Here is a 22,514-nt window from a genome sequence, read left to right on the forward strand (position 1 = left end):
TCAACTGAATGGACAGTGCAACAATTCGTCTTTTCTGTTTGCAAGCAGCACCGTTTTATTTTATAGCTGAAGAAGCTCGCCGAAGAAGGCAAAATTGGAGAGCGCAAGGAAAATAACCTATTAAAAAACAAAAAAACAAAAAAAAAAAAAAAAAGCTGCCAGTGTTTTCTGTCTCGGAAGCCGTAGCACTGATTACCCGCGACGAAAACAGCACAGCAAGCCGTGAGCGTCTCTTTCTTAAATTGTCGTAGCAGCACAGTGCGTGGTGCAACGACAGGATTCACAAGCGCAGTTTGGTGTCACGATTGCTGGCGTCCGTCTCCACGAAATGTGTCCAGAGCACGACGTTCTATAAAGTGGAAACGCTAATTTTTGCCGTTGTCGTCAAGTAGATTGTGTATAGCCTGCTGTGTTCGCTGGAGGAGCCCTGGCGTCGTTATCCGGTGTGGTCTAGTGGCTAGGATACCTGGCTCTCACCCAGGAGGCCCGGGTTCGATTCCCGGTACCGGAAAAGCGCATTTTGTTGCTCCTCTTATGCGACTTGTCCCGACTTAGCTCGGCTGACGCTCCGCTGACGCTTGCAGAAAACTACGTTAAGTACGATTCGTGGTGACAAGTGACGGCGAGAGCGATGCGACATCTATCCACCTCTTATCGAGGCACCTACCTGTGGTCAACAGAGCTGGAGGACTGCAAGACATTGCCACGGGGGTTGAATGCAGCTAACCACACTGCTTAGTGTCCTAACAGCGCAGACACGTTCGTTTGCCAGTACACATGTAATGGAGACCGCGTCTGACACAGCTGTGGGGAGACACAGTGGTGTGTGGGCTGAGCTTTGCTGTGCATCGCCACTTGCAGTCGCGAGAACTGCTCTCGGCGGTGCTTCCGTGGCCGTGATCGTCTAGTGGTTAGGACATTGCGTTGTGGCCGCAATAACCCAGGTTCGAATCCTGGTCACGGCAAATTTTAAAGTTTTGCCTTGCTGTCGCTGCAGTGACGATTGTGACTCAGTGTTTGAAATCACGGTGCCCTCTTCATTTTTCACTCATGTTCCGCAGGCTGCAGGTGGCACTACCAGTTCATTATCAACACGCAATGCCGCCGCACCAGAGCGCGGGCAGCTGCCTGTGTAGTTAATCTCTATTCAAAAAGGGCAGTTGTTTGAGGTGCAATGGATGAGCAGCCAGTCGCAGCAGAACAGGAAGCTGTGTCGTGCACTGTTTCTACAAAAGCGAAGAACACTGACGCAGGTAGCGTGGCCGAGCGGTCTAAGGCGCTGGTTTAAGGCACCAGTCTCTTCGGAGGCGTGGGTTCGAATCCCACCGCTGCCAGTGTTTTCTGTCTCGGAAGCCGTAGCACTGATTACCCGCGACGAAAACAGCGCAGCAAGCCGTGAGCGTCTCTTTCTTAAATTGTCGTAGCAGCACAGTGCGATTTTTATTTATTTGTCTATTAGACTAAAACTAAAAAGAAAAAAAAAAAAAATAAAAAAAAAAAAAATAAAATAAAATAAAAAATAAAAAAAAAAAAAGCTGCCAATTTTTACTTCTCGTTTTTGTTCCATTGCGGTGTGGTCTCGTGGGTAAGAAGGCAGCTCCTGTGACCGCCGTGGCGCGTAGGTAGCGTGGCCGAGCGGTCTAAGGCGCTGGTTTCAGGCACCAGTCTCTTCGGAGGCGTGGGTTCGAATCCCACCGCTTCCAGTGTTTTCTGTCTCGGAAGCCGTAGCACTGATTACCCGCGACGAAAACAGCACAGCAAGCCGTGAGCGTCTCTTTCTTAAATTGTCGTAGCAGCACAGTGCGTGGTGCAACGACAGGATTCACAAGCGCAGTTTGGTGTCACGATTGCTGGCGTCCGTCTCCACGAAATGTGTCCAGAGCACGACGTTCTATAAAGTGGAAACGCTAATTTTTGCCGTTGTCGTCAAGTAGATTGTGTATAGCCTGCTGTGTTCGCTGGAGGAGCCCTGGCGTCGTTATCTGGTGTGGTCTAGTGGCTAGAATACCTGGCTCTCACCCAGTTGGCCCGGGTTCGATTCCCGGTACCGGAAAAGCGCATTTTGTTGCTCCTCTTATGCGACTTGTCCCGACTTAGCTCGGCTGACGCTCCGCTGACGCTTGCAGAAAACTACGTTAGGTACGATTCGTGGTGACAAGTGACGGCGAGAGCGATGCGACATCTATCCACCTCTTATCGAGGCACCTACCTGTGGTCAACAGAGCTGGAGGACTGCAAGACATTGCCACGGGGGTTGAATGCAGCTAACCACACTGCTTAGTGTCCTAACAGCGCAGACACGTTCGTTTGCCAGTACACATGTAATGGAGACCGCGTCTGACACAGCTGTGGGGAGACACAGTGGTGTGTGGGCTGAGCTTTGCTGTGCATCGCCACTTGCAGTCGCGAGAACTGCTCTCGGCGGTGCTTCCGTGGCCGTGATCGTCTAGTGGTTAGGACATTGCGTTGTGGCCGCAATAACCCAGGTTCGAATCCTGGTCACGGCAAATTTTAAAGTTTTGCCTTGCTGTCGCTGCAGTGACGATTGTGACTCAGTGTTTGAAATCACGGTGCCCTCTTCATTTTTCACTCATGTTCCGCAGGCTGCAGGTGGCACTACCAGTTCATTATCAACACGCAATGCCGCCGCACCAGAGCGCGGGCAGCTGCCTGTGTAGTTAATCTCTATTCAAAAAGGGCAGTTGTTTGAGGTGCAATGGATGAGCAGCCAGTCGCAGCAGAACAGGAAGCTGTGTCGTGCACTGTTTCTACAAAAGCGAAGAACACTGACGCAGGTAGCGTGGCCGAGCGGTCTAAGGCGCTGGTTTAAGGCACCAGTCTCTTCGGAGGCGTGGGTTCGAATCCCACCGCTGCCAGTGTTTTCTGTCTCGGAAGCCGTAGCACTGATTACCCGCGACGAAAACAGCGCAGCAAGCCGTGAGCGTCTCTTTCTTAAATTGTCGTAGCAGCACAGTGCGATTTTTATTTATTTGTCTATTAGACTAAAACTAAAAAGAAAAAAAAAAAAAAAAGAAAAAAAAAAAAAAATAAAATAAAATAAAAAATAAAAAAAAAAAAAAGCTGCCAATTTTTACTTCTCGTTTTTGTTCCATTGCGGTGTGGTCTCGTGGGTAAGAAGGCAGCTCCTGTGACCGCCGTGGCGCGTAGGTAGCGTGGCCGAGCGGTCTAAGGCGCTGGTTTCAGGCACCAGTCTCTTCGGAGGCGTGGGTTCGAATCCCACCGCTTCCAGTGTTTTCTGTCTCGGAAGCCGTAGCACTGATTACCCGCGACGAAAACAGCACAGCAAGCCGTGAGCGTCTCTTTCTTAAATTGTCGTAGCAGCACAGTGCGTGGTGCAACGACAGGATTCACAAGCGCAGTTTGGTGTCACGATTGCTGGCGTCCGTCTCCACGAAATGTGTCCAGAGCACGACGTTCTATAAAGTGGAAACGCTAATTTTTGCCGTTGTCGTCAAGTAGATTGTGTATAGCCTGCTGTGTTCGCTGGAGGAGCCCTGGCGTCGTTATCTGGTGTGGTCTAGTGGCTAGAATACCTGGCTCTCACCCAGTTGGCCCGGGTTCGATTCCCGGTACCGGAAAAGCGCATTTTGTTGCTCCTCTTATGCGACTTGTCCCGACTTAGCTCGGCTGACGCTCCGCTGACGCTTGCAGAAAACTACGTTAGGTACGATTCGTGGTGACAAGTGACGGCGAGAGCGATGCGACATCTATCCACCTCTTATCGAGGCACCTACCTGTGGTCAACAGAGCTGGAGGACTGCAAGACATTGCCACGGGGGTTGAATGCAGCTAACCACACTGCTTAGTGTCCTAACAGCGCAGACACGTTCGTTTGCCAGTACACATGTAATGGAGACCGCGTCTGACACAGCTGTGGGGAGACACAGTGGTGTGTGGGCTGAGCTTTGCTGTGCATCGCCACTTGCAGTCGCGAGAACTGCTCTCGGCGGTGCTTCCGTGGCCGTGATCGTCTAGTGGTTAGGACATTGCGTTGTGGCCGCAATAACCCAGGTTCGAATCCTGGTCACGGCAAATTTTAAAGTTTTGCCTTGCTGTCGCTGCAGTGACGATTGTGACTCAGTGTTTGAAATCACGGTGCCCTCTTCATTTTTCACTCATGTTCCGCAGGCTGCAGGTGGCACTACCAGTTCATTATCAACACGCAATGCCGCCGCACCAGAGCGCGGGCAGCTGCCTGTGTAGTTAATCTCTATTCAAAAAGGGCAGTTGTTTGAGGTGCAATGGATGAGCAGCCAGTCGCAGCAGAACAGGAAGCTGTGTCGTGCACTGTTTCTACAAAAGCGAAGAACACTGACGCAGGTAGCGTGGCCGAGCGGTCTAAGGCGCTGGTTTAAGGCACCAGTCTCTTCGGAGGCGTGGGTTCGAATCCCACCGCTGCCAGTGTTTTCTGTCTCGGAAGCCGTAGCACTGATTACCCGCGACGAAAACAGCGCAGCAAGCCGTGAGCGTCTCTTTCTTAAATTGTCGTAGCAGCACAGTGCGATTTTTATTTATTTGTCTATTAGACTAAAACTAAAAAGAAAAAAAAAAAAAAAAGAAAAAAAAAAAAAAATAAAATAAAATAAAAAATAAAAAAAAAAAAAAGCTGCCAATTTTTACTTCTCGTTTTTGTTCCATTGCGGTGTGGTCTCGTGGGTAAGAAGGCAGCTCCTGTGACCGCCGTGGCGCGTAGGTAGCGTGGCCGAGCGGTCTAAGGCGCTGGTTTCAGGCACCAGTCTCTTCGGAGGCGTGGGTTCGAATCCCACCGCTTCCAGTGTTTTCTGTCTCGGAAGCCGTAGCACTGATTACCCGCGACGAAAACAGCACAGCAAGCCGTGAGCGTCTCTTTCTTAAATTGTCGTAGCAGCACAGTGCGTGGTGCAACGACAGGATTCACAAGCGCAGTTTGGTGTCACGATTGCTGGCGTCCGTCTCCACGAAATGTGTCCAGAGCACGACGTTCTATAAAGTGGAAACGCTAATTTTTGCCGTTGTCGTCAAGTAGATTGTGTATAGCCTGCTGTGTTCGCTGGAGGAGCCCTGGCGTCGTTATCTGGTGTGGTCTAGTGGCTAGAATACCTGGCTCTCACCCAGTTGGCCCGGGTTCGATTCCCGGTACCGGAAAAGCGCATTTTGTTGCTCCTCTTATGCGACTTGTCCCGACTTAGCTCGGCTGACGCTCCGCTGACGCTTGCAGAAAACTACGTTAGGTACGATTCGTGGTGACAAGTGACGGCGAGAGCGATGCGACATCTATCCACCTCTTATCGAGGCACCTACCTGTGGTCAACAGAGCTGGAGGACTGCAAGACATTGCCACGGGGGTTGAATGCAGCTAACCACACTGCTTAGTGTCCTAACAGCGCAGACACGTTCGTTTGCCAGTACACATGTAATGGAGACCGCGTCTGACACAGCTGTGGGGAGACACAGTGGTGTGTGGGCTGAGCTTTGCTGTGCATCGCCACTTGCAGTCGCGAGAACTGCTCTCGGCGGTGCTTCCGTGGCCGTGATCGTCTAGTGGTTAGGACATTGCGTTGTGGCCGCAATAACCCAGGTTCGAATCCTGGTCACGGCAAATTTTAAAGTTTTGCCTTGCTGTCGCTGCAGTGACGATTGTGACTCAGTGTTTGAAATCACGGTGCCCTCTTCATTTTTCACTCATGTTCCGCAGGCTGCAGGTGGCACTACCAGTTCATTATCAACACGCAATGCCGCCGCACCAGAGCGCGGGCAGCTGCCTGTGTAGTTAATCTCTATTCAAAAAGGGCAGTTGTTTGAGGTGCAATGGATGAGCAGCCAGTCGCAGCAGAACAGGAAGCTGTGTCGTGCACTGTTTCTACAAAAGCGAAGAACACTGACGCAGGTAGCGTGGCCGAGCGGTCTAAGGCGCTGGTTTAAGGCACCAGTCTCTTCGGAGGCGTGGGTTCGAATCCCACCGCTGCCAGTGTTTTCTGTCTCGGAAGCCGTAGCACTGATTACCCGCGACGAAAACAGCGCAGCAAGCCGTGAGCGTCTCTTTCTTAAATTGTCGTAGCAGCACAGTGCGATTTTTATTTATTTGTCTATTAGACTAAAACTAAAAAGAAAAAAAAAAAAAAAAGAAAAAAAAAAAAAATAAAATAAAATAAAAAATAAAAAAAAAAAAAAAGCTGCCAATTTTTACTTCTCGTTTTTGTTCCATTGCGGTGTGGTCTCGTGGGTAAGAAGGCAGCTCCTGTGACCGCCGTGGCGCGTAGGTAGCGTGGCCGAGCGGTCTAAGGCGCTGGTTTCAGGCACCAGTCTCTTCGGAGGCGTGGGTTCGAATCCCACCGCTTCCAGTGTTTTCTGTCTCGGAAGCCGTAGCACTGATTACCCGCGACGAAAACAGCACAGCAAGCCGTGAGCGTCTCTTTCTTAAATTGTCGTAGCAGCACAGTGCGTGGTGCAACGACAGGATTCACAAGCGCAGTTTGGTGTCACGATTGCTGGCGTCCGTCTCCACGAAATGTGTCCAGAGCACGACGTTCTATAAAGTGGAAACGCTAATTTTTGCCGTTGTCGTCAAGTAGATTGTGTATAGCCTGCTGTGTTCGCTGGAGGAGCCCTGGCGTCGTTATCTGGTGTGGTCTAGTGGCTAGAATACCTGGCTCTCACCCAGTTGGCCCGGGTTCGATTCCCGGTACCGGAAAAGCGCATTTTGTTGCTCCTCTTATGCGACTTGTCCCGACTTAGCTCGGCTGACGCTCCGCTGACGCTTGCAGAAAACTACGTTAGGTACGATTCGTGGTGACAAGTGACGGCGAGAGCGATGCGACATCTATCCACCTCTTATCGAGGCACCTACCTGTGGTCAACAGAGCTGGAGGACTGCAAGACATTGCCACGGGGGTTGAATGCAGCTAACCACACTGCTTAGTGTCCTAACAGCGCAGACACGTTCGTTTGCCAGTACACATGTAATGGAGACCGCGTCTGACACAGCTGTGGGGAGACACAGTGGTGTGTGGGCTGAGCTTTGCTGTGCATCGCCACTTGCAGTCGCGAGAACTGCTCTCGGCGGTGCTTCCGTGGCCGTGATCGTCTAGTGGTTAGGACATTGCGTTGTGGCCGCAATAACCCAGGTTCGAATCCTGGTCACGGCAAATTTTAAAGTTTTGCCTTGCTGTCGCTGCAGTGACGATTGTGACTCAGTGTTTGAAATCACGGTGCCCTCTTCATTTTTCACTCATGTTCCGCAGGCTGCAGGTGGCACTACCAGTTCATTATCAACACGCAATGCCGCCGCACCAGAGCGCGGGCAGCTGCCTGTGTAGTTAATCTCTATTCAAAAAGGGCAGTTGTTTGAGGTGCAATGGATGAGCAGCCAGTCGCAGCAGAACAGGAAGCTGTGTCGTGCACTGTTTCTACAAAAGCGAAGAACACTGACGCAGGTAGCGTGGCCGAGCGGTCTAAGGCGCTGGTTTAAGGCACCAGTCTCTTCGGAGGCGTGGGTTCGAATCCCACCGCTGCCAGTGTTTTCTGTCTCGGAAGCCGTAGCACTGATTACCCGCGACGAAAACAGCGCAGCAAGCCGTGAGCGTCTCTTTCTTAAATTGTCGTAGCAGCACAGTGCGATTTTTATTTATTTGTCTATTAGACTAAAACTAAAAAGAAAAAAAAAAAAAAAAAGAAAAAAAAAAAAAAATAAAATAAAATAAAAAATAAAAAAAAAAAAAAGCTGCCAATTTTTACTTCTCGTTTTTGTTCCATTGCGGTGTGGTCTCGTGGGTAAGAAGGCAGCTCCTGTGACCGCCGTGGCGCGTAGGTAGCGTGGCCGAGCGGTCTAAGGCGCTGGTTTCAGGCACCAGTCTCTTCGGAGGCGTGGGTTCGAATCCCACCGCTTCCAGTGTTTTCTGTCTCGGAAGCCGTAGCACTGATTACCCGCGACGAAAACAGCACAGCAAGCCGTGAGCGTCTCTTTCTTAAATTGTCGTAGCAGCACAGTGCGTGGTGCAACGACAGGATTCACAAGCGCAGTTTGGTGTCACGATTGCTGGCGTCCGTCTCCACGAAATGTGTCCAGAGCACGACGTTCTATAAAGTGGAAACGCTAATTTTTGCCGTTGTCGTCAAGTAGATTGTGTATAGCCTGCTGTGTTCGCTGGAGGAGCCCTGGCGTCGTTATCTGGTGTGGTCTAGTGGCTAGAATACCTGGCTCTCACCCAGTTGGCCCGGGTTCGATTCCCGGTACCGGAAAAGCGCATTTTGTTGCTCCTCTTATGCGACTTGTCCCGACTTAGCTCGGCTGACGCTCCGCTGACGCTTGCAGAAAACTACGTTAGGTACGATTCGTGGTGACAAGTGACGGCGAGAGCGATGCGACATCTATCCACCTCTTATCGAGGCACCTACCTGTGGTCAACAGAGCTGGAGGACTGCAAGACATTGCCACGGGGGTTGAATGCAGCTAACCACACTGCTTAGTGTCCTAACAGCGCAGACACGTTCGTTTGCCAGTACACATGTAATGGAGACCGCGTCTGACACAGCTGTGGGGAGACACAGTGGTGTGTGGGCTGAGCTTTGCTGTGCATCGCCACTTGCAGTCGCGAGAACTGCTCTCGGCGGTGCTTCCGTGGCCGTGATCGTCTAGTGGTTAGGACATTGCGTTGTGGCCGCAATAACCCAGGTTCGAATCCTGGTCACGGCAAATTTTAAAGTTTTGCCTTGCTGTCGCTGCAGTGACGATTGTGACTCAGTGTTTGAAATCACGGTGCCCTCTTCATTTTTCACTCATGTTCCGCAGGCTGCAGGTGGCACTACCAGTTCATTATCAACACGCAATGCCGCCGCACCAGAGCGCGGGCAGCTGCCTGTGTAGTTAATCTCTATTCAAAAAGGGCAGTTGTTTGAGGTGCAATGGATGAGCAGCCAGTCGCAGCAGAACAGGAAGCTGTGTCGTGCACTGTTTCTACAAAAGCGAAGAACACTGACGCAGGTAGCGTGGCCGAGCGGTCTAAGGCGCTGGTTTAAGGCACCAGTCTCTTCGGAGGCGTGGGTTCGAATCCCACCGCTGCCAGTGTTTTCTGTCTCGGAAGCCGTAGCACTGATTACCCGCGACGAAAACAGCGCAGCAAGCCGTGAGCGTCTCTTTCTTAAATTGTCGTAGCAGCACAGTGCGATTTTTATTTATTTGTCTATTAGACTAAAACTAAAAAGAAAAAAAAAAAAAAAAAGAAAAAAAAAAAAAAAATAAAATAAAATAAAAAATAAAAAAAAAAAAAAGCTGCCAATTTTTACTTCTCGTTTTTGTTCCATTGCGGTGTGGTCTCGTGGGTAAGAAGGCAGCTCCTGTGACCGCCGTGGCGCGTAGGTAGCGTGGCCGAGCGGTCTAAGGCGCTGGTTTCAGGCACCAGTCTCTTCGGAGGCGTGGGTTCGAATCCCACCGCTTCCAGTGTTTTCTGTCTCGGAAGCCGTAGCACTGATTACCCGCGACGAAAACAGCACAGCAAGCCGTGAGCGTCTCTTTCTTAAATTGTCGTAGCAGCACAGTGCGTGGTGCAACGACAGGATTCACAAGCGCAGTTTGGTGTCACGATTGCTGGCGTCCGTCTCCACGAAATGTGTCCAGAGCACGACGTTCTATAAAGTGGAAACGCTAATTTTTGCCGTTGTCGTCAAGTAGATTGTGTATAGCCTGCTGTGTTCGCTGGAGGAGCCCTGGCGTCGTTATCTGGTGTGGTCTAGTGGCTAGAATACCTGGCTCTCACCCAGTTGGCCCGGGTTCGATTCCCGGTACCGGAAAAGCGCATTTTGTTGCTCCTCTTATGCGACTTGTCCCGACTTAGCTCGGCTGACGCTCCGCTGACGCTTGCAGAAAACTACGTTAGGTACGATTCGTGGTGACAAGTGACGGCGAGAGCGATGCGACATCTATCCACCTCTTATCGAGGCACCTACCTGTGGTCAACAGAGCTGGAGGACTGCAAGACATTGCCACGGGGGTTGAATGCAGCTAACCACACTGCTTAGTGTCCTAACAGCGCAGACACGTTCGTTTGCCAGTACACATGTAATGGAGACCGCGTCTGACACAGCTGTGGGGAGACACAGTGGTGTGTGGGCTGAGCTTTGCTGTGCATCGCCACTTGCAGTCGCGAGAACTGCTCTCGGCGGTGCTTCCGTGGCCGTGATCGTCTAGTGGTTAGGACATTGCGTTGTGGCCGCAATAACCCAGGTTCGAATCCTGGTCACGGCAAATTTTAAAGTTTTGCCTTGCTGTCGCTGCAGTGACGATTGTGACTCAGTGTTTGAAATCACGGTGCCCTCTTCATTTTTCACTCATGTTCCGCAGGCTGCAGGTGGCACTACCAGTTCATTATCAACACGCAATGCCGCCGCACCAGAGCGCGGGCAGCTGCCTGTGTAGTTAATCTCTATTCAAAAAGGGCAGTTGTTTGAGGTGCAATGGATGAGCAGCCAGTCGCAGCAGAACAGGAAGCTGTGTCGTGCACTGTTTCTACAAAAGCGAAGAACACTGACGCAGGTAGCGTGGCCGAGCGGTCTAAGGCGCTGGTTTAAGGCACCAGTCTCTTCGGAGGCGTGGGTTCGAATCCCACCGCTGCCAGTGTTTTCTGTCTCGGAAGCCGTAGCACTGATTACCCGCGACGAAAACAGCGCAGCAAGCCGTGAGCGTCTCTTTCTTAAATTGTCGTAGCAGCACAGTGCGATTTTTATTTATTTGTCTATTAGACTAAAACTAAAAAGAAAAAAAAAAAAAAAAGAAAAAAAAAAATAAAATAAAATAAAATAAAAAATAAAAAAAAAAAAAAGCTGCCAATTTTTACTTCTCGTTTTTGTTCCATTGCGGTGTGGTCTCGTGGGTAAGAAGGCAGCTCCTGTGACCGCCGTGGCGCGTAGGTAGCGTGGCCGAGCGGTCTAAGGCGCTGGTTTCAGGCACCAGTCTCTTCGGAGGCGTGGGTTCGAATCCCACCGCTTCCAGTGTTTTCTGTCTCGGAAGCCGTAGCACTGATTACCCGCGACGAAAACAGCACAGCAAGCCGTGAGCGTCTCTTTCTTAAATTGTCGTAGCAGCACAGTGCGTGGTGCAACGACAGGATTCACAAGCGCAGTTTGGTGTCACGATTGCTGGCGTCCGTCTCCACGAAATGTGTCCAGAGCACGACGTTCTATAAAGTGGAAACGCTAATTTTTGCCGTTGTCGTCAAGTAGATTGTGTATAGCCTGCTGTGTTCGCTGGAGGAGCCCTGGCGTCGTTATCTGGTGTGGTCTAGTGGCTAGAATACCTGGCTCTCACCCAGTTGGCCCGGGTTCGATTCCCGGTACCGGAAAAGCGCATTTTGTTGCTCCTCTTATGCGACTTGTCCCGACTTAGCTCGGCTGACGCTCCGCTGACGCTTGCAGAAAACTACGTTAGGTACGATTCGTGGTGACAAGTGACGGCGAGAGCGATGCGACATCTATCCACCTCTTATCGAGGCACCTACCTGTGGTCAACAGAGCTGGAGGACTGCAAGACATTGCCACGGGGGTTGAATGCAGCTAACCACACTGCTTAGTGTCCTAACAGCGCAGACACGTTCGTTTGCCAGTACACATGTAATGGAGACCGCGTCTGACACAGCTGTGGGGAGACACAGTGGTGTGTGGGCTGAGCTTTGCTGTGCATCGCCACTTGCAGTCGCGAGAACTGCTCTCGGCGGTGCTTCCGTGGCCGTGATCGTCTAGTGGTTAGGACATTGCGTTGTGGCCGCAATAACCCAGGTTCGAATCCTGGTCACGGCAAATTTTAAAGTTTTGCCTTGCTGTCGCTGCAGTGACGATTGTGACTCAGTGTTTGAAATCACGGTGCCCTCTTCATTTTTCACTCATGTTCCGCAGGCTGCAGGTGGCACTACCAGTTCATTATCAACACGCAATGCCGCCGCACCAGAGCGCGGGCAGCTGCCTGTGTAGTTAATCTCTATTCAAAAAGGGCAGTTGTTTGAGGTGCAATGGATGAGCAGCCAGTCGCAGCAGAACAGGAAGCTGTGTCGTGCACTGTTTCTACAAAAGCGAAGAACACTGACGCAGGTAGCGTGGCCGAGCGGTCTAAGGCGCTGGTTTAAGGCACCAGTCTCTTCGGAGGCGTGGGTTCGAATCCCACCGCTGCCAGTGTTTTCTGTCTCGGAAGCCGTAGCACTGATTACCCGCGACGAAAACAGCGCAGCAAGCCGTGAGCGTCTCTTTCTTAAATTGTCGTAGCAGCACAGTGCGATTTTTATTTATTTGTCTATTAGACTAAAACTAAAAAGAAAAAAAAAAAAAAATAAAAAAAAAAAAAATAAAATAAAATAAAAAATAAAAAAAAAAAAAAGCTGCCAATTTTTACTTCTCGTTTTTGTTCCATTGCGGTGTGGTCTCGTGGGTAAGAAGGCAGCTCCTGTGACCGCCGTGGCGCGTAGGTAGCGTGGCCGAGCGGTCTAAGGCGCTGGTTTCAGGCACCAGTCTCTTCGGAGGCGTGGGTTCGAATCCCACCGCTTCCAGTGTTTTCTGTCTCGGAAGCCGTAGCACTGATTACCCGCGACGAAAACAGCACAGCAAGCCGTGAGCGTCTCTTTCTTAAATTGTCGTAGCAGCACAGTGCGTGGTGCAACGACAGGATTCACAAGCGCAGTTTGGTGTCACGATTGCTGGCGTCCGTCTCCACGAAATGTGTCCAGAGCACGACGTTCTATAAAGTGGAAACGCTAATTTTTGCCGTTGTCGTCAAGTAGATTGTGTATAGCCTGCTGTGTTCGCTGGAGGAGCCCTGGCGTCGTTATCTGGTGTGGTCTAGTGGCTAGAATACCTGGCTCTCACCCAGTTGGCCCGGGTTCGATTCCCGGTACCGGAAAAGCGCATTTTGTTGCTCCTCTTATGCGACTTGTCCCGACTTAGCTCGGCTGACGCTCCGCTGACGCTTGCAGAAAACTACGTTAGGTACGATTCGTGGTGACAAGTGACGGCGAGAGCGATGCGACATCTATCCACCTCTTATCGAGGCACCTACCTGTGGTCAACAGAGCTGGAGGACTGCAAGACATTGCCACGGGGGTTGAATGCAGCTAACCACACTGCTTAGTGTCCTAACAGCGCAGACACGTTCGTTTGCCAGTACACATGTAATGGAGACCGCGTCTGACACAGCTGTGGGGAGACACAGTGGTGTGTGGGCTGAGCTTTGCTGTGCATCGCCACTTGCAGTCGCGAGAACTGCTCTCGGCGGTGCTTCCGTGGCCGTGATCGTCTAGTGGTTAGGACATTGCGTTGTGGCCGCAATAACCCAGGTTCGAATCCTGGTCACGGCAAATTTTAAAGTTTTGCCTTGCTGTCGCTGCAGTGACGATTGTGACTCAGTGTTTGAAATCACGGTGCCCTCTTCATTTTTCACTCATGTTCCGCAGGCTGCAGGTGGCACTACCAGTTCATTATCAACACGCAATGCCGCCGCACCAGAGCGCGGGCAGCTGCCTGTGTAGTTAATCTCTATTCAAAAAGGGCAGTTGTTTGAGGTGCAATGGATGAGCAGCCAGTCGCAGCAGAACAGGAAGCTGTGTCGTGCACTGTTTCTACAAAAGCGAAGAACACTGACGCAGGTAGCGTGGCCGAGCGGTCTAAGGCGCTGGTTTAAGGCACCAGTCTCTTCGGAGGCGTGGGTTCGAATCCCACCGCTGCCAGTGTTTTCTGTCTCGGAAGCCGTAGCACTGATTACCCGCGACGAAAACAGCGCAGCAAGCCGTGAGCGTCTCTTTCTTAAATTGTCGTAGCAGCACAGTGCGATTTTTATTTATTTGTCTATTAGACTAAAACTAAAAAGAAAAAAAAAAAAAAAAATAAAAAAAAAAAAAAAATAAAATAAAATAAAAAATAAAAAAAAAAAAAAGCTGCCAATTTTTACTTCTCGTTTTTGTTCCATTGCGGTGTGGTCTCGTGGGTAAGAAGGCAGCTCCTGTGACCGCCGTGGCGCGTAGGTAGCGTGGCCGAGCGGTCTAAGGCGCTGGTTTCAGGCACCAGTCTCTTCGGAGGCGTGGGTTCGAATCCCACCGCTTCCAGTGTTTTCTGTCTCGGAAGCCGTAGCACTGATTACCCGCGACGAAAACAGCACAGCAAGCCGTGAGCGTCTCTTTCTTAAATTGTCGTAGCAGCACAGTGCGTGGTGCAACGACAGGATTCACAAGCGCAGTTTGGTGTCACGATTGCTGGCGTCCGTCTCCACGAAATGTGTCCAGAGCACGACGTTCTATAAAGTGGAAACGCTAATTTTTGCCGTTGTCGTCAAGTAGATTGTGTATAGCCTGCTGTGTTCGCTGGAGGAGCCCTGGCGTCGTTATCTGGTGTGGTCTAGTGGCTAGAATACCTGGCTCTCACCCAGTTGGCCCGGGTTCGATTCCCGGTACCGGAAAAGCGCATTTTGTTGCTCCTCTTATGCGACTTGTCCCGACTTAGCTCGGCTGACGCTCCGCTGACGCTTGCAGAAAACTACGTTAGGTACGATTCGTGGTGACAAGTGACGGCGAGAGCGATGCGACATCTATCCACCTCTTATCGAGGCACCTACCTGTGGTCAACAGAGCTGGAGGACTGCAAGACATTGCCACGGGGGTTGAATGCAGCTAACCACACTGCTTAGTGTCCTAACAGCGCAGACACGTTCGTTTGCCAGTACACATGTAATGGAGACCGCGTCTGACACAGCTGTGGGGAGACACAGTGGTGTGTGGGCTGAGCTTTGCTGTGCATCGCCACTTGCAGTCGCGAGAACTGCTCTCGGCGGTGCTTCCGTGGCCGTGATCGTCTAGTGGTTAGGACATTGCGTTGTGGCCGCAATAACCCAGGTTCGAATCCTGGTCACGGCAAATTTTAAAGTTTTGCCTTGCTGTCGCTGCAGTGACGATTGTGACTCAGTGTTTGAAATCACGGTGCCCTCTTCATTTTTCACTCATGTTCCGCAGGCTGCAGGTGGCACTACCAGTTCATTATCAACACGCAATGCCGCCGCACCAGAGCGCGGGCAGCTGCCTGTGTAGTTAATCTCTATTCAAAAAGGGCAGTTGTTTGAGGTGCAATGGATGAGCAGCCAGTCGCAGCAGAACAGGAAGCTGTGTCGTGCACTGTTTCTACAAAAGCGAAGAACACTGACGCAGGTAGCGTGGCCGAGCGGTCTAAGGCGCTGGTTTAAGGCACCAGTCTCTTCGGAGGCGTGGGTTCGAATCCCACCGCTGCCAGTGTTTTCTGTCTCGGAAGCCGTAGCACTGATTACCCGCGACGAAAACAGCGCAGCAAGCCGTGAGCGTCTCTTTCTTAAATTGTCGTAGCAGCACAGTGCGATTTTTATTTATTTGTCTATTAGACTAAAACTAAAAAGAAAAAAAAAAAAAATAAAAAAAAAAAAAATAAAATAAAATAAAAAATAAAAAAAAAAAAAAGCTGCCAATTTTTACTTCTCGTTTTTGTTCCATTGCGGTGTGGTCTCGTGGGTAAGAAGGCAGCTCCTGTGACCGCCGTGGCGCGTAGGTAGCGTGGCCGAGCGGTCTAAGGCGCTGGTTTCAGGCACCAGTCTCTTCGGAGGCGTGGGTTCGAATCCCACCGCTTCCAGTGTTTTCTGTCTCGGAAGCCGTAGCACTGATTACCCGCGACGAAAACAGCACAGCAAGCCGTGAGCGTCTCTTTCTTAAATTGTCGTAGCAGCACAGTGCGTGGTGCAACGACAGGATTCACAAGCGCAGTTTGGTGTCACGATTGCTGGCGTCCGTCTCCACGAAATGTGTCCAGAGCACGACGTTCTATAAAGTGGAAACGCTAATTTTTGCCGTTGTCGTCAAGTAGATTGTGTATAGCCTGCTGTGTTCGCTGGAGGAGCCCTGGCGTCGTTATCTGGTGTGGTCTAGTGGCTAGAATACCTGGCTCTCACCCAGTTGGCCCGGGTTCGATTCCCGGTACCGGAAAAGCGCATTTTGTTGCTCCTCTTATGCGACTTGTCCCGACTTAGCTCGGCTGACGCTCCGCTGACGCTTGCAGAAAACTACGTTAGGTACGATTCGTGGTGACAAGTGACGGCGAGAGCGATGCGACATCTATCCACCTCTTATCGAGGCACCTACCTGTGGTCAACAGAGCTGGAGGACTGCAAGACATTGCCACGGGGGTTGAATGCAGCTAACCACACTGCTTAGTGTCCTAACAGCGCAGACACGTTCGTTTGCCAGTACACATGTAATGGAGACCGCGTCTGACACAGCTGTGGGGAGACACAGTGGTGTGTGGGCTGAGCTTTGCTGTGCATCGCCACTTGCAGTCGCGAGAACTGCTCTCGGCGGTGCTTCCGTGGCCGTGATCGTCTAGTGGTTAGGACATTGCGTTGTGGCCGCAATAACCCAGGTTCGAATCCTGGTCACGGCAAATTTTAAAGTTTTGCCTTGCTGTCGCTGCAGTGACGATTGTGACTCAGTGTTTGAAATCACGGTGCCCTCTTCATTTTTCACTCATGTTCCGCAGGCTGCAGGTGGCACTACCAGTTCATTATCAACACGCAATGCCGCCGCACCAGAGCGCGGGCAGCTGCCTGTGTAGTTAATCTCTATTCAAAAAGGGCAGTTGTTTGAGGTGCAATGGATGAGCAGCCAGTCGCAGCAGAACAGGAAGCTGTGTCGTGCACTGTTTCTACAAAAGCGAAGAACACTGACGCAGGTAGCGTGGCCGAGCGGTCTAAGGCGCTGGTTTAAGGCACCAGTCTCTTCGGAGGCGTGGGTTCGAATCCCACCGCTGCCAGTGTTTTCTGTCTCGGAAGCCGTAGCACTGATTACCCGCGACGAAAACAGCGCAGCAAGCCGTGAGCGTCTCTTTCTTAAATTGTCGTAGCAGCACAGTGCGATTTTTATTTATTTGTCTATTAGACTAAAACTAAAAAGAAAAAAAAAAAAAAAAGAAAAAAAAAAAAAAATAAAATAAAATAAAAAATAAAAAAAAAAAAAAGCTGCCAATTTTTACTTCTCGTTTTTGTTCCATTGCGGTGTGGTCTCGTGGGTAAGAAGGCAGCTCCTGTGACCGCCGTGGCGCGTAGGTAGCGTGGCCGAGCGGTCTAAGGCGCTGGTTTCAGGCACCAGTCTCTTCGGAGGCGTGGGTTCGAATCCCACCGCTTCCAGTGTTTTCTGTCTCGGAAGCCGTAGCACTGATTACCCGCGACGAAAACAGCACAGCAAGCCGTGAGCGTCTCTTTCTTAAATTGTCGTAGCAGCACAGTGCGTGGTGCAACGACAGGATTCACAAGCGCAGTTTGGTGTCACGATTGCTGGCGTCCGTCTCCACGAAATGTGTCCAGAGCACGACGTTCTATAAAGTGGAAACGCTAATTTTTGCCGTTGTCGTCAAGTAGATTGTGTATAGCCTGCTGTGTTCGCTGGAGGAGCCCTGGCGTCGTTATCTGGTGTGGTCTAGTGGCTAGAATACCTGGCTCTCACCCAGTTGGCCCGGGTTCGATTCCCGGTACCGGAAAAGCGCATTTTGTTGCTCCTCTTATGCGACTTGTCCCGACTTAGCTCGGCTGACGCTCCGCTGACGCTTGCAGAAAACTACGTTAGGTACGATTCGTGGTGACAAGTGACGGCTGAGAGCGATGCGACATCTATCCACCTCTTATCGAGGCACCTACCTGTGGTCAACAGAGCTGGAGGACTGCAAGACATTGCCACGGGGGTTGAATGCAGCTAACCACACTGCTTAGTGTCCTAACAGCGCAGACACGTTCGTTTGCCAGTACACATGTAATGGAGACCGCGTCTGACACAGCTGTGGGGAGACACAGTGGTGTGTGGGCTGAGCTTTGCTGTGCATCGCCACTTGCAGTCGCGAGAACTGCTCTCGGCGGTGCTTCCGTGGCCGTGATCGTCTAGTGGTTAGGACATTGCGTTGTGGCCGCAATAACCCAGGTTCGAATCCTGGTCACGGCAAATTTTAAAGTTTTGCCTTGCTGTCGCTGCAGTGACGATTGTGACTCAGTGTTTGAAATCACGGTGCCCTCTTCATTTTTCACTCATGTTCCGCAGGCTGCAGGTGGCACTACCAGTTCATTATCAACACGCAATGCCGCCGCACCAGAGCGCGGGCAGCTGCCTGTGTAGTTAATCTCTATTCAAAAAGGGCAGTTGTTTGAGGTGCAATGGATGAGCAGCCAGTCGCAGCAGAACAGGAAGCTGTGTCGTGCACTGTTTCTACAAAAGCGAAGAACACTGACGCAGGTAGCGTGGCCGAGCGGTCTAAGGCGCTGGTTTAAGGCACCAGTCTCTTCGGAGGCGTGGGTTCGAATCCCACCGCTGCCAGTGTTTTCTGTCTCGGAAGCCGTAGCACTGATTACCCGCGACGAAAACAGCGCAGCAAGCCGTGAGCGTCTCTTTCTTAAATTGTCGTAGCAGCACAGTGCGATTTTTATTTATTTGTCTATTAGACTAAAACTAAAAAGAAAAAAAAAAAAAAAAAAGAAAAAAAAAAATAAAATAAAATAAAATAAAAAATAAAAAAAAAAAAAGCTGCCAATTTTTACTTCTCGTTTTTTGTTCCATTGCGGTGTGGTCTCGTGGGTAAGAAGGCAGCTCCTGTGACCGCCGTGGCGCGTAGGTAGCGTGGCCGAGCGGTCTAAGGCGCTGGTTTCAGGCACCAGTCTCTTCGGAGGCGTGGGTTCGAATCCCACCGCTTCCAGTGTTTTCTGTCTCGGAAGCCGTAGCACTGATTACCCGCGACGAAAACAGCACAGCAAGCCGTGAGCGTCTCTTTCTTAAATTGTCGTAGCAGCACAGTGCGTGGTGCAACGACAGGATTCACAAGCGCAGTTTGGTGTCACGATTGCTGGCGTCCGTCTCCACGAAATGTGTCCAGAGCACGACGTTCTATAAAGTGGAAACGCTAATTTTTGCCGTTGTCGTCAAGTAGATTGTGTATAGCCTGCTGTGTTCGCTGGAGGAGCCCTGGCGTCGTTATCTGGTGTGGTCTAGTGGCTAGAATACCTGGCTCTCACCCAGTTGGCCCGGGTTCGATTCCCGGTACCGGAAAAGCGCATTTTGTTGCTCCTCTTATGCGACTTGTCCCGACTTAGCTCGGCTGACGCTCCGCTGACGCTTGCAGAAAACTACGTTAGGTACGATTCGTGGTGACAAGTGACGGCGAGAGCGATGCGACATCTATCCACCTCTTATCGAGGCACCTACCTGTGGTCAACAGAGCTGGAGGACTGCAAGACATTGCCACGGGGGTTGAATGCAGCTAACCACACTGCTTAGTGTCCTAACAGCGGCAGACACGTTCGTTTTGCCAGTACACATGTAATGGAGACCGCGTCTGACACAGCTGTGGGGAGACACAGTGGTGTGTGGGCTGAGCTTTGCTGTGCATCGCCACTTGCAGTCGCGAGAACTGCTCTCGGCGGTGCTTCCGTGGCCGTCGTCTAGTGGTTAGGACATTGCGTTGTGGCCGCAATAACCCAGGTTCGAATCCTGGTCACGGCAAATTTTAAAGTTTTGCCTTGCTGTCGCTGCAGTGACGATTGTGACTCAGTGTTTGAAATCACGGTGCCCTCTTCATTTTTCACTCATGTTCCGCAGGCTGCAGGTGGCACTACCAGTTCATTATCAACACGCAATGCCGCCGCACCAGAGCGCGGGCAGCTGCCTGTGTAGTTAATCTCTATTCAAAAAGGGCAGTTGTTTGAGGTGCAATGGATGAGCAGCCAGTCGCAGCAGAACAGGAAGCTGTGTCGTGCACTGTTTCTACAAAAGCGAAGAACACTGACGCAGGTAGCGTGGCCGAGCGGTCTAAGGCGCTGGTTTAAGGCACCAGTCTCTTCGGAGGCGTGGGTTCGAATCCCACCGCTGCCAGTGTTTTCTGTCTCGGAAGCCGTAGCACTGATTACCCGCGACGAAAACAGCGCAGCAAGCCGTGAGCGTCTCTTTCTTAAATTGTCGTAGCAGCACAGTGCGATTTTTATTTATTTGTCTATTAGACTAAAACTAAAAAGAAAAAAAAAAAAAATAAAAAAAAAAAAAATAAAATAAAATAAAAAATAAAAAAAAAAAAGCTGCCAATTTTTACTTCTCGTTTTTGTTCCATTGCGGTGTGGTCTCGTGGGTAAGAAGGCAGCTCCTGTGACCGCCGTGGGCGCGTAGGTAGCGTGGCCGAGCGGTCTAAGGCGCTGGTTTCAGGCACCAGTCTCTTCGGAGGCGTGGGTTCGAATCCCACCGCTTCCAGTGTTTTCTGTCTCGGAAGCCGTAGCACTGATTACCCGCGACGAAAACAGCACAGCAAGCCGTGAGCGTCTCTTTCTTAAATTGTCGTAGCAGCACAGTGCGTGGTGCAACGACAGGATTCACAAGCGCAGTTTGGTGTCACGATTGCTGGCGTCCGTCTCCACGAAATGTGTCCAGAGCACGACGTTCTATAAAGTGGAAACGCTAATTTTTGCCGTTGTCGTCAAGTAGATTGTGTATAGCCTGCTGTGTTCGCTGGAGGAGCCCTGGCGTCGTTATCTGGTGTGGTCTAGTGGCTAGAATACCTGGCTCTCACCCAGTTGGCCCGGGTTCGATTCCCGGTACCGGAAAAGCGCATTTTGTTGCTCCTCTTATGCGACTTGTCCCGACTTAGCTCGGCTGACGCTCCGCTGACGCTTGCAGAAAACTACGTTAGGTACGATTCGTGGTGACAAGTGACGGCGAGAGCGATGCGACATCTATCCACCTCTTATCGAGGCACCTACCTGTGGTCAACAGAGCTGGAGGACTGCAAGACATTGCCACGGGGGTTGAATGCAGCTAACCACACTGCTTAGTGTCCTAACAGCGCAGACACGTTCGTTTGCCAGTACACATGTAATGGAGACCGCGTCTGACACAGCTGTGGGGAGACACAGTGGTGTGTGGGCTGAGCTTTGCTGTGCATCGCCACTTGCAGTCGCGAGAACTGCTCTCGGCGGTGCTTCCGTGGCCGTGATCGTCTAGTGGTTAGGACATTGCGTTGTGGCCGCAATAACCCAGGTTCGAATCCTGGTCACGGCAAATTTTAAAGTTTTGCCTTGCTGTCGCTGCAGTGACGATTGTGACTCAGTGTTTGAAATCACGGTGCCCTCTTCATTTTTCACTCATGTTCCGCAGGCTGCAGGTGGCACTTACCAGTTCATTATCAACACGCAATGCCGCCGCACCAGAGCGCGGGCAGCTGCCTGTGTAGTTAATCTCTATTCAAAAAGGGCAGTTGTTTGAGGTGCAATGGATGAGCAGCCAGTCGCAGCAGAACAGGAAGCTGTGTCGTGCACTGTTTCTACAAAAGCGAAGAACACTGACGCAGGTAGCGTGGCCGAGCGGTCTAAGGCGCTGGTTTAAGGCACCAGTCTCTTCGGAGGCGTGGGTTCGAATCCCACCGCTGCCAGTGTTTTCTGTCTCGGAAGCCGTAGCACTGATTACCCGCGACGAAAACAGCGCAGCAAGCCGTGAGCGTCTCTTTCTTAAATTGTCGTAGCAGCACAGTGCGATTTTTATTTATTTGTCTATTAGACTAAAACTAAAAAGAAAAAAAAAAAAAAAAATAAAAAAAAAAAAAAAAAAAATAAAATAAAAAATAAAAAAAAAAAAAAGCTGCCAATTTTTACTTCTCGTTTTTGTTCCATTGCGGTGTGGTCTCGTGGGTAAGAAGGCAGCTCCTGTGACCGCCGTGGCGCGTAGGTAGCGTGGCCGAGCGGTCTAAGGCGCTGGTTTCAGGCACCAGTCTCTTCGGAGGCGTGGGTTCGAATCCCCACCGCTTCCAGTGTTTTCTGTCTCGGAAGCCGTAGCACTGATTACCCGCGACGAAAACAGCACAGCAAGCCGTGAGCGTCTCTTTCTTAAATTGTCGTAGCAGCACAGTGCGTGGTGCAACGACAGGATTCACAAGCGCAGTTTGGTGTCACGATTGCTGGCGTCCGTCTCCACGAAATGTGTCCAGAGCACGACGTTCTATAAAGTGGAAACGCTAATTTTTGCCGTTGTCGTCAAGTAGATTGTGTATAGCCTGCTGTGTTCGCTGGAGGAGCCCTGGCGTCGTTATCTGGTGTGGTCTAGTGGCTAGAATACCTGGCTCTCACCCAGTTGGCCCGGGTTCGATTCCCGGTACCGGAAAAGCGCATTTTGTTGCTCCTCTTATGCGACTTGTCCCGACTTAGCTCGGCTGACGCTCCGCTGACGCTTGCAGAAAACTACGTTAGGTACGATTCGTGGTGACAAGTGACGGCGAGAGCGATGCGACATCTATCCACCTCTTATCGAGGCACCTACCTGTGGTCAACAGAGCTGGAGGACTGCAAGACATTGCCACGGGGGTTGAATGCAGCTAACCACACTGCTTAGTGTCCTAACAGCGCAGACACGTTCGTTTGCCAGTACACATGTAATGGAGACCGCGTCTGACACAGCTGTGGGGAGACACAGTGGTGTGTGGGCTGAGCTTTGCTGTGCATCGCCACTTGCAGTCGCGAGAAC

At 51.1% G+C, this 22,514-nt stretch overlaps 42 non-coding genes across 42 annotated transcripts; all 42 read left to right on the forward strand.

The window, feature by feature from the left end:
* The first annotated feature begins 439 nt into the window (after positions 1-439).
* On the forward strand, positions 440-511 carry Trnae-cuc. Its single transcript has one exon. It is a non-coding gene; the product is annotated as a tRNA-Glu (tRNA).
* Positions 512-893: 382 nt separating this feature from the next.
* Trnah-gug lies at positions 894-965 on the forward strand. Its single transcript has one exon. It is a non-coding gene; the product is annotated as a tRNA-His (tRNA).
* A 287-nt stretch (positions 966-1,252) lies between these two features.
* Positions 1,253-1,334, forward strand: Trnal-aag. The gene has a single exon. It is a non-coding gene; the product is annotated as a tRNA-Leu (tRNA).
* A 287-nt stretch (positions 1,335-1,621) lies between these two features.
* On the forward strand, positions 1,622-1,703 carry Trnal-cag. Its single transcript has one exon. It is a non-coding gene; the product is annotated as a tRNA-Leu (tRNA).
* A 732-nt stretch (positions 1,704-2,435) lies between these two features.
* On the forward strand, positions 2,436-2,507 carry Trnah-gug. The gene has a single exon. It is a non-coding gene; the product is annotated as a tRNA-His (tRNA).
* A 287-nt stretch (positions 2,508-2,794) lies between these two features.
* Positions 2,795-2,876, forward strand: Trnal-aag. Its single transcript has one exon. It is a non-coding gene; the product is annotated as a tRNA-Leu (tRNA).
* Positions 2,877-3,167: 291 nt separating this feature from the next.
* Trnal-cag lies at positions 3,168-3,249 on the forward strand. Its single transcript has one exon. It is a non-coding gene; the product is annotated as a tRNA-Leu (tRNA).
* A 732-nt stretch (positions 3,250-3,981) lies between these two features.
* Positions 3,982-4,053, forward strand: Trnah-gug. Its single transcript has one exon. It is a non-coding gene; the product is annotated as a tRNA-His (tRNA).
* Positions 4,054-4,340: 287 nt separating this feature from the next.
* On the forward strand, positions 4,341-4,422 carry Trnal-aag. The gene has a single exon. It is a non-coding gene; the product is annotated as a tRNA-Leu (tRNA).
* Positions 4,423-4,713: 291 nt separating this feature from the next.
* Trnal-cag lies at positions 4,714-4,795 on the forward strand. The gene has a single exon. It is a non-coding gene; the product is annotated as a tRNA-Leu (tRNA).
* Positions 4,796-5,527: 732 nt separating this feature from the next.
* Trnah-gug lies at positions 5,528-5,599 on the forward strand. The gene has a single exon. It is a non-coding gene; the product is annotated as a tRNA-His (tRNA).
* A 287-nt stretch (positions 5,600-5,886) lies between these two features.
* Positions 5,887-5,968, forward strand: Trnal-aag. Its single transcript has one exon. It is a non-coding gene; the product is annotated as a tRNA-Leu (tRNA).
* A 291-nt stretch (positions 5,969-6,259) lies between these two features.
* Positions 6,260-6,341, forward strand: Trnal-cag. Its single transcript has one exon. It is a non-coding gene; the product is annotated as a tRNA-Leu (tRNA).
* Positions 6,342-7,073: 732 nt separating this feature from the next.
* Positions 7,074-7,145, forward strand: Trnah-gug. The gene has a single exon. It is a non-coding gene; the product is annotated as a tRNA-His (tRNA).
* Positions 7,146-7,432: 287 nt separating this feature from the next.
* Positions 7,433-7,514, forward strand: Trnal-aag. Its single transcript has one exon. It is a non-coding gene; the product is annotated as a tRNA-Leu (tRNA).
* Positions 7,515-7,806: 292 nt separating this feature from the next.
* Positions 7,807-7,888, forward strand: Trnal-cag. The gene has a single exon. It is a non-coding gene; the product is annotated as a tRNA-Leu (tRNA).
* A 732-nt stretch (positions 7,889-8,620) lies between these two features.
* On the forward strand, positions 8,621-8,692 carry Trnah-gug. The gene has a single exon. It is a non-coding gene; the product is annotated as a tRNA-His (tRNA).
* Positions 8,693-8,979: 287 nt separating this feature from the next.
* Positions 8,980-9,061, forward strand: Trnal-aag. The gene has a single exon. It is a non-coding gene; the product is annotated as a tRNA-Leu (tRNA).
* Positions 9,062-9,354: 293 nt separating this feature from the next.
* Trnal-cag lies at positions 9,355-9,436 on the forward strand. The gene has a single exon. It is a non-coding gene; the product is annotated as a tRNA-Leu (tRNA).
* Positions 9,437-10,168: 732 nt separating this feature from the next.
* Trnah-gug lies at positions 10,169-10,240 on the forward strand. The gene has a single exon. It is a non-coding gene; the product is annotated as a tRNA-His (tRNA).
* Positions 10,241-10,527: 287 nt separating this feature from the next.
* Trnal-aag lies at positions 10,528-10,609 on the forward strand. The gene has a single exon. It is a non-coding gene; the product is annotated as a tRNA-Leu (tRNA).
* Positions 10,610-10,901: 292 nt separating this feature from the next.
* On the forward strand, positions 10,902-10,983 carry Trnal-cag. Its single transcript has one exon. It is a non-coding gene; the product is annotated as a tRNA-Leu (tRNA).
* Positions 10,984-11,715: 732 nt separating this feature from the next.
* Positions 11,716-11,787, forward strand: Trnah-gug. The gene has a single exon. It is a non-coding gene; the product is annotated as a tRNA-His (tRNA).
* A 287-nt stretch (positions 11,788-12,074) lies between these two features.
* Trnal-aag lies at positions 12,075-12,156 on the forward strand. Its single transcript has one exon. It is a non-coding gene; the product is annotated as a tRNA-Leu (tRNA).
* Positions 12,157-12,445: 289 nt separating this feature from the next.
* Trnal-cag lies at positions 12,446-12,527 on the forward strand. The gene has a single exon. It is a non-coding gene; the product is annotated as a tRNA-Leu (tRNA).
* A 732-nt stretch (positions 12,528-13,259) lies between these two features.
* On the forward strand, positions 13,260-13,331 carry Trnah-gug. The gene has a single exon. It is a non-coding gene; the product is annotated as a tRNA-His (tRNA).
* Positions 13,332-13,618: 287 nt separating this feature from the next.
* On the forward strand, positions 13,619-13,700 carry Trnal-aag. The gene has a single exon. It is a non-coding gene; the product is annotated as a tRNA-Leu (tRNA).
* A 293-nt stretch (positions 13,701-13,993) lies between these two features.
* Positions 13,994-14,075, forward strand: Trnal-cag. The gene has a single exon. It is a non-coding gene; the product is annotated as a tRNA-Leu (tRNA).
* A 732-nt stretch (positions 14,076-14,807) lies between these two features.
* Trnah-gug lies at positions 14,808-14,879 on the forward strand. Its single transcript has one exon. It is a non-coding gene; the product is annotated as a tRNA-His (tRNA).
* A 287-nt stretch (positions 14,880-15,166) lies between these two features.
* On the forward strand, positions 15,167-15,248 carry Trnal-aag. Its single transcript has one exon. It is a non-coding gene; the product is annotated as a tRNA-Leu (tRNA).
* A 288-nt stretch (positions 15,249-15,536) lies between these two features.
* Trnal-cag lies at positions 15,537-15,618 on the forward strand. The gene has a single exon. It is a non-coding gene; the product is annotated as a tRNA-Leu (tRNA).
* Positions 15,619-16,350: 732 nt separating this feature from the next.
* On the forward strand, positions 16,351-16,422 carry Trnah-gug. Its single transcript has one exon. It is a non-coding gene; the product is annotated as a tRNA-His (tRNA).
* Positions 16,423-16,709: 287 nt separating this feature from the next.
* On the forward strand, positions 16,710-16,791 carry Trnal-aag. The gene has a single exon. It is a non-coding gene; the product is annotated as a tRNA-Leu (tRNA).
* Positions 16,792-17,082: 291 nt separating this feature from the next.
* Trnal-cag lies at positions 17,083-17,164 on the forward strand. The gene has a single exon. It is a non-coding gene; the product is annotated as a tRNA-Leu (tRNA).
* A 733-nt stretch (positions 17,165-17,897) lies between these two features.
* Positions 17,898-17,969, forward strand: Trnah-gug. The gene has a single exon. It is a non-coding gene; the product is annotated as a tRNA-His (tRNA).
* A 287-nt stretch (positions 17,970-18,256) lies between these two features.
* Positions 18,257-18,338, forward strand: Trnal-aag. Its single transcript has one exon. It is a non-coding gene; the product is annotated as a tRNA-Leu (tRNA).
* A 294-nt stretch (positions 18,339-18,632) lies between these two features.
* Positions 18,633-18,714, forward strand: Trnal-cag. Its single transcript has one exon. It is a non-coding gene; the product is annotated as a tRNA-Leu (tRNA).
* Positions 18,715-19,804: 1,090 nt separating this feature from the next.
* On the forward strand, positions 19,805-19,886 carry Trnal-aag. Its single transcript has one exon. It is a non-coding gene; the product is annotated as a tRNA-Leu (tRNA).
* A 287-nt stretch (positions 19,887-20,173) lies between these two features.
* On the forward strand, positions 20,174-20,255 carry Trnal-cag. The gene has a single exon. It is a non-coding gene; the product is annotated as a tRNA-Leu (tRNA).
* A 732-nt stretch (positions 20,256-20,987) lies between these two features.
* Trnah-gug lies at positions 20,988-21,059 on the forward strand. Its single transcript has one exon. It is a non-coding gene; the product is annotated as a tRNA-His (tRNA).
* A 288-nt stretch (positions 21,060-21,347) lies between these two features.
* On the forward strand, positions 21,348-21,429 carry Trnal-aag. The gene has a single exon. It is a non-coding gene; the product is annotated as a tRNA-Leu (tRNA).
* A 292-nt stretch (positions 21,430-21,721) lies between these two features.
* Trnal-cag lies at positions 21,722-21,804 on the forward strand. Its single transcript has one exon. It is a non-coding gene; the product is annotated as a tRNA-Leu (tRNA).
* The last annotated feature ends 710 nt before the right edge of the window (positions 21,805-22,514 follow it).

Source organism: Schistocerca piceifrons, unplaced genomic scaffold, assembly GCF_021461385.2.
Source record: "Schistocerca piceifrons isolate TAMUIC-IGC-003096 unplaced genomic scaffold, iqSchPice1.1 HiC_scaffold_573, whole genome shotgun sequence".
NCBI lineage: Eukaryota > Metazoa > Arthropoda > Insecta > Orthoptera > Acrididae > Schistocerca > Schistocerca piceifrons.